The sequence below is a fragment of the Narcine bancroftii genome, chromosome 3, assembly GCF_036971445.1.
Source record: "Narcine bancroftii isolate sNarBan1 chromosome 3, sNarBan1.hap1, whole genome shotgun sequence".
NCBI lineage: Eukaryota > Metazoa > Chordata > Chondrichthyes > Torpediniformes > Narcinidae > Narcine > Narcine bancroftii.
Genome location: NC_091471.1, coordinates 177,938,116 through 177,952,421, shown reverse-complemented (window position 1 = coordinate 177,952,421; position 14,306 = coordinate 177,938,116). Strand labels below are relative to the sequence as shown.

The 14,306-nt window shown below is 42.0% G+C and overlaps 1 protein-coding gene and 1 long non-coding RNA gene across 11 annotated transcripts in view; one reads left to right on the top strand and one right to left on the bottom strand.

Moving 5' to 3' along the window:
• Positions 1-1,481, bottom strand: part of kiaa0232 (KIAA0232 ortholog) — a 125,596-nt gene extending 124,115 nt beyond the window's left edge. For 2 of the 6 annotated variants that reach the window (XR_011353947.1, XM_069925979.1), the window contains exon 1: positions 534-787. The gene's annotated coding sequence lies outside the window, so the exon portion shown is untranslated. Of the gene's footprint in view, positions 1-354; positions 788-1,201 lie in introns of those variants that run through there. The other 4 variants (XM_069925973.1, XM_069925978.1, XM_069925976.1 and 1 more) reach the window with 3 other exon arrangements.
• Positions 186-14,090, top strand: LOC138757893 (uncharacterized). Of its 5 annotated transcripts, XR_011353952.1 has the most exons (5): positions 186-1,334; positions 3,875-4,002; positions 7,815-8,184; positions 9,703-9,814; positions 13,266-14,090. It is a non-coding gene; the product is annotated as an uncharacterized lncRNA (long non-coding RNA). The 5 variants fall into 5 exon arrangements; XR_011353949.1 differs by lacking the exon at positions 3,875-4,002; XR_011353951.1 differs by lacking the exons at positions 3,875-4,002; positions 9,703-9,814.
• Positions 14,091-14,306: the final 216 nt, after the last annotated feature.

The window sequence follows — 14,306 nt, the reverse complement described above, 5'->3', positions numbered from 1 at the left end:
TCGTTAAGGAGGACATCAAGTCAGGTTGCAATCAATTCAAGAGGCCCAGCGGGTTGACGGGACAAACTTGGAGGGGTGGGGGAAGAGATGATGAAATAGATCCATTTGCCCTGAATCGAAGCTGATCACTAACTGACAATGTGCATAACATTTCGTAATAATGGTCATGAAGGAAAGGTGGGCGGGGGAGTTAAATGCGGCGAAGCTGTCATTCTGCATAAAACGATGGTTATTTTTGAATTTTAAACTGTTCCCCATTCTGACGCAGCTCGAGGGTACCGGCTGACATTTAAAAACACCACACACACGGACCCGGCGCTTTGTACGAGTCGGTGACTTGCAGCGTTCACCTACCAGCCGGGACCCCAGCCCCCTCCTCACTCCCTGTCCCCAAACGGCGGCAAGCGCGTCCACCACGAGAGAGGCGCGGAGAGGAGCCGGTCACCGGCGCAGCTTCTGGGTCAGAGCGATCACCGAGAATTGGGTCGGTCGCGTCCATTGGTTCAAGCTTCATTCTAGTGAATTGGACTTGCCTGAATCTCCCCGCAGCTGCAGCAGGAGGAGGAGGTGCGGCTCCCCCACCCGATCGCTCTTGACGGGCGCTGGCAGCACGATCTCCCTCCCTCCCTGTCTCGCTCGCGTGCGCCCGGGATTCGATTGAACGTCCCCCAAGCTGCAGCCTCCCAGCGCGAGGGCCCCGTCGCCAAGGGAAGCACGTCGTCAGGCGACCGACCGGAGCACCCCCGCCCCTCGCAACACGATCCCTCCGCGGTCGCGTCCCACTCCCACTGCGCGCGCACGAGGGGGAGGACGCCAGGCCGCGACCGGGGGCACGAGCAAATGCTGGTCGCGTCCCACCGCCCTCCTCCGTCGTGCCAGCGAGCGATCGATGTGGCGACAATGGAAGGATTCGGCAGTCAGGCCGTTACCGGCGTCGTGAAACATTGGTTAAACCAGGAAATAATAACTTCTGGAGATGGAGCAAAATTTCGCCTATCCAAGAAGGGCATTAAATGCTCAAGGGGCTCGGATAATGAACGAGGTTTCCAACCTCCCTGATGATCAATTCTATTTCCCAGGCGATTACATTTCAAAAGTACTTCATGGTGAACGGAGCATCAAGGCGCGATGCACAGACAGGTCTTTCCGATGGATGCAAAATCCTGAGATTAGTCCAGAGCTTTCGCAAAGTCTCACTCACCCATTCAGAAATGGAGTGGAAGCAAATTATTCCAACTGCAGGGACGAGGCATTCAAGGCCACGACGAGGAATACGTAGTTACTTGAGAGGATAAATAATGGCGAAATGGACAGAAACTGCAAGTCAGTTTAAGGTCAGTAAACTTTCTGTTTAAAGATCAAATCAGATCAAGGATGGTGACTGCGAATCTTTCCAAGTGGCAAGTGTGGGTGAGTCCCGCAGACCGTGGATTGAGGGTCGACGTTGCAGAGCGAGTGTATTACCTTTCGTGCTGCAGTTGAGTTCCCGTCCGCTCGGATGCTCTTGTGCCAAGGGTGACGATTGCTTCGGCTGGCACGGAGTTCACGTGTGCGCTTTCGGAGGGGATCCGGGGCAAATGGCCCATGGCTTCGGGGGGCACATTCTGCACTCCTGCCATTGATGGCTGCTTGGTGCTCGGGTCGATTGTTCTTGATTGCTTTATCACTTGCCTTGGGTTGACCACGTTTTTATAATGACAGGAAAGCTTGGATTTGCGCCTAGTTGTAATTAAAATGAGACAGACCTTGATATTAATAGCTGCATCATATATGGAATTAAGTTTTTGAGACGATTTTTGCGAAGTTCAGGGGAAAATAGACCAGCAATATTACCAGTCGCTTCTATTTTTTGCAGCATAATAGACATTTTAATCATTTATCTTAGCAGTGATATGGAGTTTCTGTCGAACATCTCGTGTTGTATGATTTTTTTGAATAATTTGCACTTGAATATTTAAGGAGGTCAATTAATTTCACAGATGGATTATCTAGCTCCTTTTTAATCTGTTCTAAGCTTTGAGGAAGCCGCACCACTCACTGCATTAGTGCCAGCACCTTTGTCCCAGGAGGGCCATCCAATTTAAAAGGGGCTACTGTGTGCTATATCCGAGGGATGAGGTGTGAATGAATGTTCGTTTAGATCCAGATCGAAAGAGATCGTTCGGACATGAATAATAGGTGTAGTGCCTGAAGCTCGAGGTTCTATTTGCATGGTTATGCATTCATATAATTGGCCTTTGTGTCAAATCATTGAATTTTCTGTGGCATATTGAATATATCAGGGCTTTGCTCATGACATTGGACATGATGATCTGATCCCATGCACTTCCTTCTCTGCATTTAAAGATCTCTTTACTGTTTTCTACTTCCTGCACAAGACTTTAAATGGTCTGTTAAAGGAGGTTTATTTTAAAATTTTGCGACCATGGAGTCTGGGCCCAAAATGGTGACACCTCTGTTCAGCAGTAGGGTTGCAGACTGGGGAAGCAGGGAACTGGCACAGTGCACCAGAAAATGGGGAGACCGCCCTGTTTCAGAAGGAGAAACAGATGCGGCTACTCTCCAACCCGGGTAATGGGCCAGTGAGGGGTTCAGCGGTTGAAGCACCTGCAATGAAGGCAAGGAACCCATGCAGGCTGAGGACTGCAGGTGACTGTGGTCATAGGACTTATACCAGGCTGTGGAAGGCTAAAGGCTGTCTCTAAACTGAAGGGGTACCAGGTATCAGAACCAAGATGCGAGATCGTACCGAGGGTGCTTAAAGCTTCCTAATTGTGCCAGGTTTGGATCTGGAGCTCGGGTTACCATGGTTTAGATTGAAGTCTGTGGGAGCACTGGAGGCGAATCCAATGACACTAAGTGACTCTAGGGAAACTCTTTTGCTTCTTTTTCTCTGACTGTAAGGAGTGCCAGGCAATTTCTGCTAATGGTGAACCTTTATCTGTCTTACAGCAGACTAAAGTCATTTTGTGTAATATTACATCTGTTTTATGAAATAACAATAAAGGAATCTTGAATCCATTGTAGCAACAGCAAACCTCAAAACCAACGTTGTCCTTTGTTCTAATTCAATATTTTTTTTCAAGGCAGAATTTAGAAACATAGAAGATAGGAGCAGGAGTAGGTCATTCGACCCTTCGAGCCTGCTCCACCATTCAACGAGATCATGGCTGATCTTAAAGTTCAGTACCCCATCCCCGCCTTCTCTCCGTAACCTTTAATTTACTTTCTGTACAGCTGTCAGCTCCCTGTTCCAGCTATAAAATGTATCCTCTTTTTAAGTGCAGAGTGGATCAAAGCAGAAGTACAACAATAAGGGTATTGGAAATCTAGAATAAAAATAGAAAATGCTGGAAACACCTGGCAGATCCAGCAACAAATATGGTCAGAGAAACAGTGTTGACCTTTCAAGTTAATTAAATCTGGACTCCAGCTGTAAGCAATGCAGGATCACTTTTACTGTAGTTCCCAAGTTGTTGCAATAGGGCCCTGATGATGCTGCAGCAGCAAATCAACACCATGGTTAGAAATAGCTACACAACTCATAACAATGAGCAGATAACAAAAAAGGGTTCATATAAAGTCATACATGATGATCTCATGTCTATTTTTGCAGTCTATCAAATTTAGTCGTCCGTGTCGTCGTTTCTCCCCCGCCCCCCATGTCTAATAAGAATGTGCATTCCATTTATTTTGTGGCTAATGTTCTTCAGGTGCAGCTTTTAATGTCTTCTGATTCATAACCTTTCCATCCCCATTTCCTTTTTGCAAGTCAATGTGCAATATTTTGTTTAGCAAAATTTATTATTATATTTACTGTCATTGTATTCCATCTGCTACTTTTTAATCAGTAGTTATTAATACATTATTGCAGCTTTGTTTGAATTCCTGGACCCATTTTGGATAAAACATTTGTTTTGGAGAACTGGTCATTTTTAAAAAATAGCCCAGTAGCAACAGCAAATCACTTGTAACAGTTTTTATGCAACATCAAACAATAAGGTATGGCTTATTAAGTATTAAGATAATGTTTAATTCTCACCCAAAAAAATGTTGGCACCACCATTCACCAACCCTTCCTCACCAAGGCCCTGCTTGTGCTAGGTGCCTGAGGGTCCTGCTCTTGTCCAGGAGCCTGAGGTCCCCTCTACCACCGGGAACCCAAGGTCCGCTGCTGCTGCCACCGACCAAGAGCTCAAGGTCCGCTGGGAGCCTGATATCCCCGATCAGTTCAGCTCCGAAAAAAAAAATTTGGATAAATGAGGATTTCTGACTTGATTTGGATATCCTCATTTGTCTGAAATTCTTTTTTTAAATTAAAAATTTTGGAGAATTTGATATTTTGGATAATTGGAGTTGTACTGTACATTGTATTGTATTATCTGTAAATGTAGACAGCACTTCTTTATCCCATATCCAAAATATTTGTGTGGACATTGACAGAAAGAAAACTAGAACAGATTCATGAATCCAAGTACTTTCTAACTTGGATTCCTCCATTTTCAACTTTTAAAATGATTTTTCATTTTCTTCTAAATTCCAATCCCTTAACCTTCTCCAAGAGTGGTACTACCTAGATAGCTTTCTTAGATACAACAAATCATTCCATTTCCCTCTCCAGTCTTGCATCGTCTCTGCAAGAAACCCGACCAGCTTTGTCATAGAAATACTTGCTGACCTGTTTTTAATTTTTTTATTACGAATGTTGAATAAACTTATCAAAATTATCTGGTATTGCTCTGACTGGCAAATTTAAAACAGAGTTTGATGTCTTTTCTGTGATGCACTTACTATGTCAGAAAACATTTTCCTGCTCCCCCACCCACCCCCTTGTTATTTCTTTTCTCCCATTCACTGTAGATATCCTGGCAAGCCCTGTCAGGTTTAGGAAGTTAATCCTCTTTCTCTTGTGTTACTTAATCCTAATATTGGCTGAAATAACGACTGACCAGTGACTTTGACATTCACCTTCCTATAGAGAGGCTGTTCATGGCTCGCATCAACTATAGCCTTGAACCATTTAAATTTGCCAACTAGCCAAGCAAGTCCATGGCAGATGCCAGCTCTCATGGAACGCCTGGATGCCAAGAACACCTATATTCCTCTAGACTACTGCTCCACCTTCAATACCATAGTGCCAACCAAATTCATTCACAAATTTAAGGATCTAAGCCTCAATCCCCAACTCTTCAACAAGATCTTTGACTTCCTGTCTACCAGACCATAATCCATGAAGATGGATAACAAAGGTAAACAAGAAAGACTGCAGATGCTGGAAAACTGGAGCAACATATCATATCTCAGTATGTCAGGGCATGGCAATAAAAACTGGAGCAACATATATCTCAGTATGTCAGGGCACGACAATAAAAGTCAGCATTTCAAGCTAAACCCTTTCATCACGAATATTAAGAAACATGCAGATGCCCCAAATAAAAAAAGACTGAAGTGGGGGGGGGGGAATGAAATATAAAGAAAGTGATAAAAGGAAACAGAGAGAAGAAAAAGGAAGGGAAAGGGGTGAGGAGCTGGAGGTAGGCAGATAAGGATAACAACATCTCTTTGATCGCAGTCAACATTGATGCTCTTCAAGCATGTGAACTCAGTCATAAGAACACAGGAAACAGGAGCATACTCCGCCATTTAGTAAGATCTTTGATGAACTGGCCATGGATTCAGTTCCACCGACTTGCTTTTTCCCCATAACCCTTAATTCCCCAACTATGCAAAAATCTATCTGACTGTCTTAAATGTATTTAATGAGGCAGCCTCGACTGCTCCCTTGGGCCGAGAATTTCATAGATTCGCTACTTTCTGGTAAAAGCAGTTTCTCCTCATCTCTGTCTTAACGTACTGCTCTGAATCCTCTCATTTGCGTCTCACCTTCCAGTGCAAACATCTTTCCAACCTTTGTCTTATCTATCCATTTCATAATTGTATATAATTCTGTGAGTTCCCCTCTCGGTCTTCTGAATTCCATTGAGTATTGTACCAGATGATTTGATTTCTCATCGGTTAACCTGTCATCTCTAGAATCAAACTGATGAACCTCCTTTCCACTGCCTCCAAAATCAATATATTCTTTCTGCAAGGAAACCAGAACTGCACTCAGTACTCCAGGTGTGGCCTCCCCAGTACTCTGTACAGTTGCAGAAGAATCTCCTTGCTCTTAAATTCAATCCCTCTAGACCAGGGGTGTCAAACTCAAATTCACGGAGGGCCAAAATTAAAAACTTGGACTAAGTCGAGGGCCGAACTAAATATTTATTGAAAATTTTCAACAACATCTGCATGTTTTCTCTTCTTTCAACATATGTAATGTTAAGCTTTTTCCTTATTAAAATAAATGTTTAATAATAGTTTTGGATAAACTCTTTCCAGAAGCATTAACAAATGAGAAATAAAATATTCAATAAATAATATTTCTCTATAGAGGATTTGTCAAATGTTGCTAGTGTGCTGTTGAATAGTAAAATCTGAGGGCTATTGAGAATGTGGGAGAATAACATGATTCCTGAAACAATCAAATGGGTGACTGATTGTGGGCATGAACTCTAGCAGGGTTATTTGCCATGCCCTTTTTCCATTGGTACAGATATCCTTTGATTTACACACTTTTCAAGTTTTATGCCTAATGAGCTTGTATCCAGGTGCAGGACCATTTTTAACCAGGGATATATTTATCACTGTGACACGAAACTATTGGAAGATCGTTTTATCCTGAGATTAAAGTTCATAATACTTACTCAGGCCTGTGTGCGGGAGGGCGGGGTTTGCGGGCGATCGGGTTGGACAACGACAGTGCGGGGGCATCAGCTCTCGCTGCAGGGCGGCATCTCGGCGGATCAGCGGCCCCGTCACCGTGAGTCGCAGGTCGGCCTGCGGCAGGGAGGGGGAGTGGGCAACGGACCTGGCGAGGTCAGGCCCGAGGCCTCCGGTTCTGGGCGCTGGGAAGCGCCCTTGGACTCCCCTGACACCGGCCAGGCCCCAAAACCAGAGTCCACGGTGAGACCCTGCAACGTAAACAGAGGTGGTGGGGGCGATTAACAGGCTGATGCCAATGCATTCTGGGATTTGTTGTATTACTGTGCATGTGCTATACTGGCGCGGCGGCCAGCGGGCCACCTCTAATACATTTTTGAAATGATCTTGCGAGCCAAATATAATTATATCGCGGGCCAGAGTTTGACATGTGTGCTCTAGACATTCAATTTGCCTTCTCAGTTACCTGTTGCACCAACCAATTCTTTCTGATTCATCGTAAGCACTCCCAAGTTCCTCCACACAACAGCATCCTGCCATCTTTTTCCATTTAAATAAGAATCTGATCTGTTTTTTTTTACATTAGTGGATGCCCTGCATTACCAACTGTACTTGACTACTACACTCTCTCTAATTAACAACTTCTCTCTCAATACCAAGAAAACGAATGAGATAATATTGAATTCAGTAGAGGAAACAGTCTCCTTACTAATAGGGCTGAAGGTGAATGAATAGATAGAGTAGGAGCAAATGGAAATAGCATGCAGAGGTGGTGTTCCAAACAATGGGTGATTTAATAAAACTGGTGCTTTTAAGGAGAGCATGATTTAAAACTCTCAGTGTTCATGATTACAGAAACTTGATTAACAGTTTTACTGTTTTCATTATAGAATGGGAGTTACAAAGATCTAGTTAATGGCAAAATCAAGGTTGATTACAGAATAGGATGCATGTATAACTTAGTTAACAATTAGTCTAAGTTGGTGTTAAAACAATGGGTGCATGTTTATGTTTGCAATCTACTTAACAATAAATCCAATTTTCTATTATAGCAAGAATGCACACCCAAACATGATGTAATTAATGATGTTTCTTGGACATGGACATCGACACTATTGCATTCCACAGCTCTACTCTTGGTCCTGCTTTTGGTTCCCTGTAACCATCTTTACTAGTTATCACTCTCACCATTTTTACCTCTACAACAATGTTACAAATTCTTAAGGATAAATATTTCTAATGACCTGACCTGGGACCAACAAATGGACATGATGGTCAAGAAAGTGCTAAAATGCCTCTATTATGGAAGAAGAAGGAAGTTTGGTATATCTGCCTTGTCCCTCAACAACTTCAAAAAGTGCACTATTGAAAGCATACTTGCTGAATGCATTACATTGGGATACAGGAGCTGCTCGGCTCAAGGTAAAAAAAAAAGCAACAAAAAGTAGTGAATGTCGCGTAGAACATGAATGATTGGTTTTGAATTTGTTTCTTAAACGAGAAAAGTGATGTATTTCTATCTTTGCATTTGAAATACTGCATCCCAAGTTGATCTAAATAATGTTAACAAATAATGTTGAGCCATGTCATGAAATGGAACACAGGAAAATGGAAACAGGAGTACCTACACCTGCGATCTTAAGCCTGCCTTGCTGTTCAATACAAGCATAACTGATGTGCCCAGGTCTCAGCTCCTTTTAGCCCTCAATTCCCCAATCTTACAAAAATTGAAGTACCTTTCTTTCTTTCATTTCATTTCGAAGCAGATTATGTCATTGAAGAAAAGACCTCGATCTTAAAATACAAAAACTATATATTTTTTTGCTCAGTACAAAAATTACATGGGATCTTTTACATACATACAAAAAAGCAAAAAAAGCTCGTCTTTGAAGTTCACTCTGGGAAAAAATGGCAACACTGCCGTCTGACCTAACGGCACTATCTACTGACCTAACCTGTGAGGCACTCCTACCTCAGATGGCCAAAAGTTAGTAGTTTCCATGTTGACCTCATCAGCCACTTCAGAACCCACAAAACTAAAATGGAAGCAAGTCATCTTCAATCCTGACACACTGCCTAATTAGAAGTTCACTTCAAAGTTCTGCATGGAATGACAGTCTAGATTTTTGAACTTGTGTTTCTGGAATGAATTAAACCTAGAACCTTCTGATTCAGAGGTAATCTGTATCAAAAAAATGTAAATACAGCTAAGGTGCCAGACTTTACGTCTACAGTGAGTTCATTTTTTTTCAGTAAAGGGCTTTCAACGTGCAAAATGAAAAGCAAGCAACTTTTCTATCACCAAAAGCTGAAAATTCCCTGATGGGGGGGGGGGGTGGGGGAAGAGAGAAGAGAATGTGTGCCCGGGATGTGATGGGTCTTTCAGTGTGTTGGCAGCTATGAACAAGGGCCGAGTGAGTGTTAGGGAAGTGACATCTCCTGTGGATCTGTTTCGTCTGTAGACAAATTGAACTGGGTCAAGGCTGCCTGCTAGGCTAGAGCCCATGTGAACCATGGCCAGCCTCTCAAAACACTGAATGGTAGTGGCTGTCAAAGCCATCAGTCATTAATCATTTTGGGCCCATTATTGTGCAAGTGGGAACTGTGGTCTTTTGTCAGGAGGAATTAAAGATATCTGCACAGGCTCTTGGAACGCATCTCAGGGCTCCATTTGGCAGTTGCTTTCCATGGTTCATCTGCTGGAAGGCTGCCATGACTTCTGTAGCAACAACCAGCATCACTTGTAATTGATATGGATGTTGGCTCTTTGTTCAAAGGAAGGATAAAACATGTTTAACTCATTGGGGAGTGTTGTGCTCTTGTATTCTGAGTTACTGGGCATTCATTGATAGCCTGCCATTGTTGCAGAATGTCAAGAATGTTCTCTTAGGACTTGAGTGTGGTGTGGTACTATCCCTTGTTTCTCTATTGGCCTTGCAGAGCTCATACTTGGATTTTGTGTGGTTTTGCAGAGATCACACTTGGATAGGAGAACTGGAAAATGTATTTCATTTGATTCAGGAGTCAAGAACTTGGAGTCACAAAATAAAAGGTAGACTTTTTACGACTGAAATGAGGAAGATTTTCTTCACTCAGAGTGGTGAATGATTAGAACTATATACCCAATGAGCTTTAACACTTAATTGGTTTCAAAAGAGACACCTCTAAATTCCAGTACATCCAAAGAGTCAAGAGATATGATGTTGAGGCTGCATAATAAGAATGAGGTAAAAGGTGACGAACAGCAAAGCTGATTGCCTTTTACTTGAGTACCATTGACATTCCAACAATAATTAATTTCCTCCTTAGAATTGCAACTGGATTTGAAATATAAATTGCTCTGTAATTGCCATGGACATCACCATATAGAGAGTTTAAAGTTGAAGCACAAGCTAAAATATTCCAATTGCTCCATGATAATCACTTTATAGATTGGTTGCTTGTTATTTGTCTGAATAAAATTAAACTTTTTTTTAGACTAAATGTAAGCTTTTACTCTTTGTTGGTGCAAAAAGATTTATGGTTTTGCAGTTATGTCAAGCATATGATAAATGGCCCTTGAATTATTTCTGACATTTTCTTCAACTTTGCTTCTCTATTTTCTATTCTTTGTGCGAGTGACAAAGGACAAATGATTAATATGAAGCAAGCCTTGCCTGTAAACTAATGCTAAGGTACATCAACAACATTTTGGGCCTGGGCTTTCAGTATGCTCTTGGGTTTGATTTATTGTCAGAGTCCATACATGACAGCACATACAACCCTAAGATTCTTTTTTTCCTGCGGCTGAGGCAGAATTACCACTTACTGGTCATGCTAAGGAAAAGTACTCAACGTACACATGTAAACAAATAAAGAAATGTAAACAAACTGCAATACAGATAGAAAAAAAATCAATAAAGTGCAAAAATAAGAGTCCTCAAATAACAGCCCTCCCTAATTGTTGGTTGTTGAGGAGTCTGATGGTGGAGGGGTAGCAGCTGTTCCTGAACCTGGTGGTATGAGTCTTGTGGCATCTTTCCTGATGGTAGTAGTGAGAACAGAGTGTGTGTGCTGGGTGATGTGGATCCTTGATGCTTGGTGCTTCTCTCTGATGGCAGTGTCCCATATAGATGTTCTTGATGATGGGGAGGGTTTTGCCTATAATGTCCTGGGCTGTGTCCACTAACTTTTGCAGGGCTTTACACTCCGGGATATTGGTGTCCACATACCAGACCGTGATGCAGCTGGACATCATGCTTTCCACGACACATCTGCAGAAATTTGCTAGGGTTTCTGATGTCATACCAAACCTCCGCTGTGACATCACAGACCAGCAACAATAGAAATTCACCAAGAGACTTATTGTTTTTCTTTTAAAACAATATATTTATTAATAACTACTAATAATATAACAACTTGGCTAACTTAACCCTAACTATGTACAAATAATCTTATAATCTTATTATTGTGTGGAATATCCAAAACACTACAGCACAGTTCTGGAAAGTCATTTCAAAGTTCAGTCTTAAAAATCCTGTGTTGAAACTTAGATTTTTAAACTGATGCCAGAAGTAATCACAAACGAGGTGAGAGAGACTTGAGTGATCAGACTGCTGAAAACTCACAAATCCTTGACAAGTTGCTTCCAGAGAAATGTCCTTTCATACGAATGGTGGTCACAACTCCCCTTTTCCTTGCTTAAGGGAATTGAAATGTGTGACTTCCACAAGTCTTCCAAAACCCAAGCACATCAGACGAAAAGACCATCACATTGGTCAGGATCCATTGAACCAATTCTCCTGCTTCCTTTTCCTAGATATGGGTCAATCAGAATGACCATTACATGGTCATGGTGGTTCTCTAATTCCCCTGACAAGGAGAATCAGCAGAATTGTCCATTTCACACTGTCATTCCACCAGATGGCGGGCTGATCAAACTGAATCCTATTTGTGACATAATCACATCACCATCTGTTTTTCTGGAATAAACAACCATTGTTCTTTTTTTCTTCCAGAGAATCAATTTATGAATATAGTCAATATTTGCTGCTGCCTCTCTGTCTCACCCCAATTTGTGAATGGTTGCAGCTTGCACTAATCCTTTAAAATGACAATCACACTAAATGAAAATGTGAGCTTGTGAAACCATAAACTCCTGAGGAAGTAATGGCACTGATGTGCTTTCTTCACAATACCATTAGTCTGTGAGGTCCAGAAAAGATTCTCTGAGATAGTGACTCCCAAGAACTTAAATTTGCTCACTCTCTCCACCTCTGATCCCACAATAATCACTGGATCATACACCTATGGTTTTCCCTTCCTGAAGTCAACAATCAACTCCTTGGTTTTGGTGACATTGAGTGTAAAGTTGTTATTGGAGCACCATTCAGCCAAGTTTTCAGTCTCCCTCCTGTATGCCAACTCATTGCCCCTTTTTATACAAGCCACTACTGTGAATCGTCAGCAAATTTGAAGATAGTGTTATTGTCGTACCAAGCAACACAGTCATAGGGAGTGGAGCAGGGGTTATCTGGAGTGGAGCAGGGGGCTAAGAACGCAGCCCTGTGGTGCTCTGGTAATGATGGAGATCGCAGCGATGTTCTTACCAATCCTCACTGATTGTAGTGTGGAGGTGAGGAAATCCAAGTTCCATTTGCACAGTGGGGTGCTGAATCCAAGGTCTTGAACTGTGCTGATGAATTATCGGGGATGATGGTGTTAAATGCCTCACAGTAGTCAATAAAGAGCATCCTGATGTAAGTAATTTTGCTGTCCAGGTGTTCCAAGGCTTTGTGTAGAACCAGTGAGATGGCATCCATTGTAGACCTGTTTCTACAAGAGGGAAATTGGAAAGGATCCATTTAGACTGAAGCTGATATGCTTCAACACCAGCCTTTCAAAACATTTCATCACTAGTCAACAGAAATTTAAGTTGTTCATCCTGGTGAAGTCTGAAAGCCAGTTTAGGTGACAGGGAAAACGCGAGGAAGGTGGCGGGCATGGAAGTGGGGGGGGGTCACGGTTCACAGGGGTTTAGAGCAAGAAGGTAATCCTTTTAGACTCATGTCATAAATGTTTAGGACTGTTCATTTGAACTCTTACACTTCCTGACAAGACCATTCATTGTAGGGCAGGATTCACCACAGTAGAGGTTGCTGATCTATTGAGTATATCAGACTTTGCTGAACTGAGCAGGAAACTGGTGAATGATGGTCAGGTATTCCAGCCCATTAAGTCGATTGACATCACAACTCTGCCCAACAGCATTGCAATGGTTCCTTTATCAGATGCCTGCAATGGTTCAAAAAGTAATGCACCTTAAGTACATTTAAAGGTGGCATTGATATCTGAATTTGCCAGTACTGCTGCATAGCCAAAAGAAACTAAATAAAAATACATTCCCCAAGTCACAATATGCATGACCAAATTATCAAAATTATTATATAATCATAAACTATTTTTTTTTTGCCACTGCATCCTAGCATGTCTCAGTATTGAGAGTCTCCATTATATTTCTACAGGACATTCACCATGGCAACATACCATCAAGAGGCTCAGCACTGAAGCACCCAAAACAGGCTGCAGGCTGTTGGTGACTTTAGGCAAAGGACCCACTCAGGCTGTCAGGCACTGGAAGCTTCCTGACCATATCAGAGGTTTGGATCTGGAGCTCAGATTGTGAATGGATTGAACAGAGGACTGTGCAGCTGCAGAAGCACCGGAGGTGAATCCACGCACACTTGCGGCAAACAGAAGGAAATTTTGTGTAAGACAGTACAACTCCCATTGTCTAAAATTGGATTATTCAAAATCCTCAGTTATCCGAAATTTTTTGGATCTGGAAGTGATGTCTGTTCTGCTCTGAACATTTTTTCGGATAATTGAGGATTTCAGAAAAATCAGAAATCCTCATTTATCGAAAAAAATTTCAAAGCTGAAATGATGTAATTTCACCTCCGAAAAATGCAGATAAATGAGGAATTTCTGAAACAATAAGAAATCCTCGGTTATTTGAAATTTTTTTTCAGAGCCAAACTGATGTCACAGGTAGAAAAAATTTTGGAAAAACTGAGTAGAATTTCGAGTTTTTGGTGTTGGATTTATCTTACTTGTTTCAGGTTGTCTTTTGGTAAGAATTAAACATTATTTTATGCTTTAAAAGCCTTCGTTTGTTGTTGTTTAAACACTTTTGCTGCTGGGTTATTTTTTTAAAATGACCAGTTATCCAAAAATATCATTTATCTGAATTAAATAGGCCCTGTCCCGATCACTTTGGATAATCAGAGTTGTACTGTGTTACATTTTCTGTTTTATTACATGACAATAAAAGTGTGTCTTTCATCGAATTGATGGCCTTCTAGCAGTTTTGTCTGACTGAGTCTGTGTATGTCCCTGTAAATCAAGGGTGCTCTGTCACACTGCTGCTTGGGATGAACTGTGACAAGGACCCTTGCATCCGTCTCCACACACTCTTAGCAAATCTGCATTCTGTAAAAAGGTGGGCAACTGTTTCCACTCCACAGCAGTCATCTCAGGGACAACATGCATTGTGGGTGATTTTC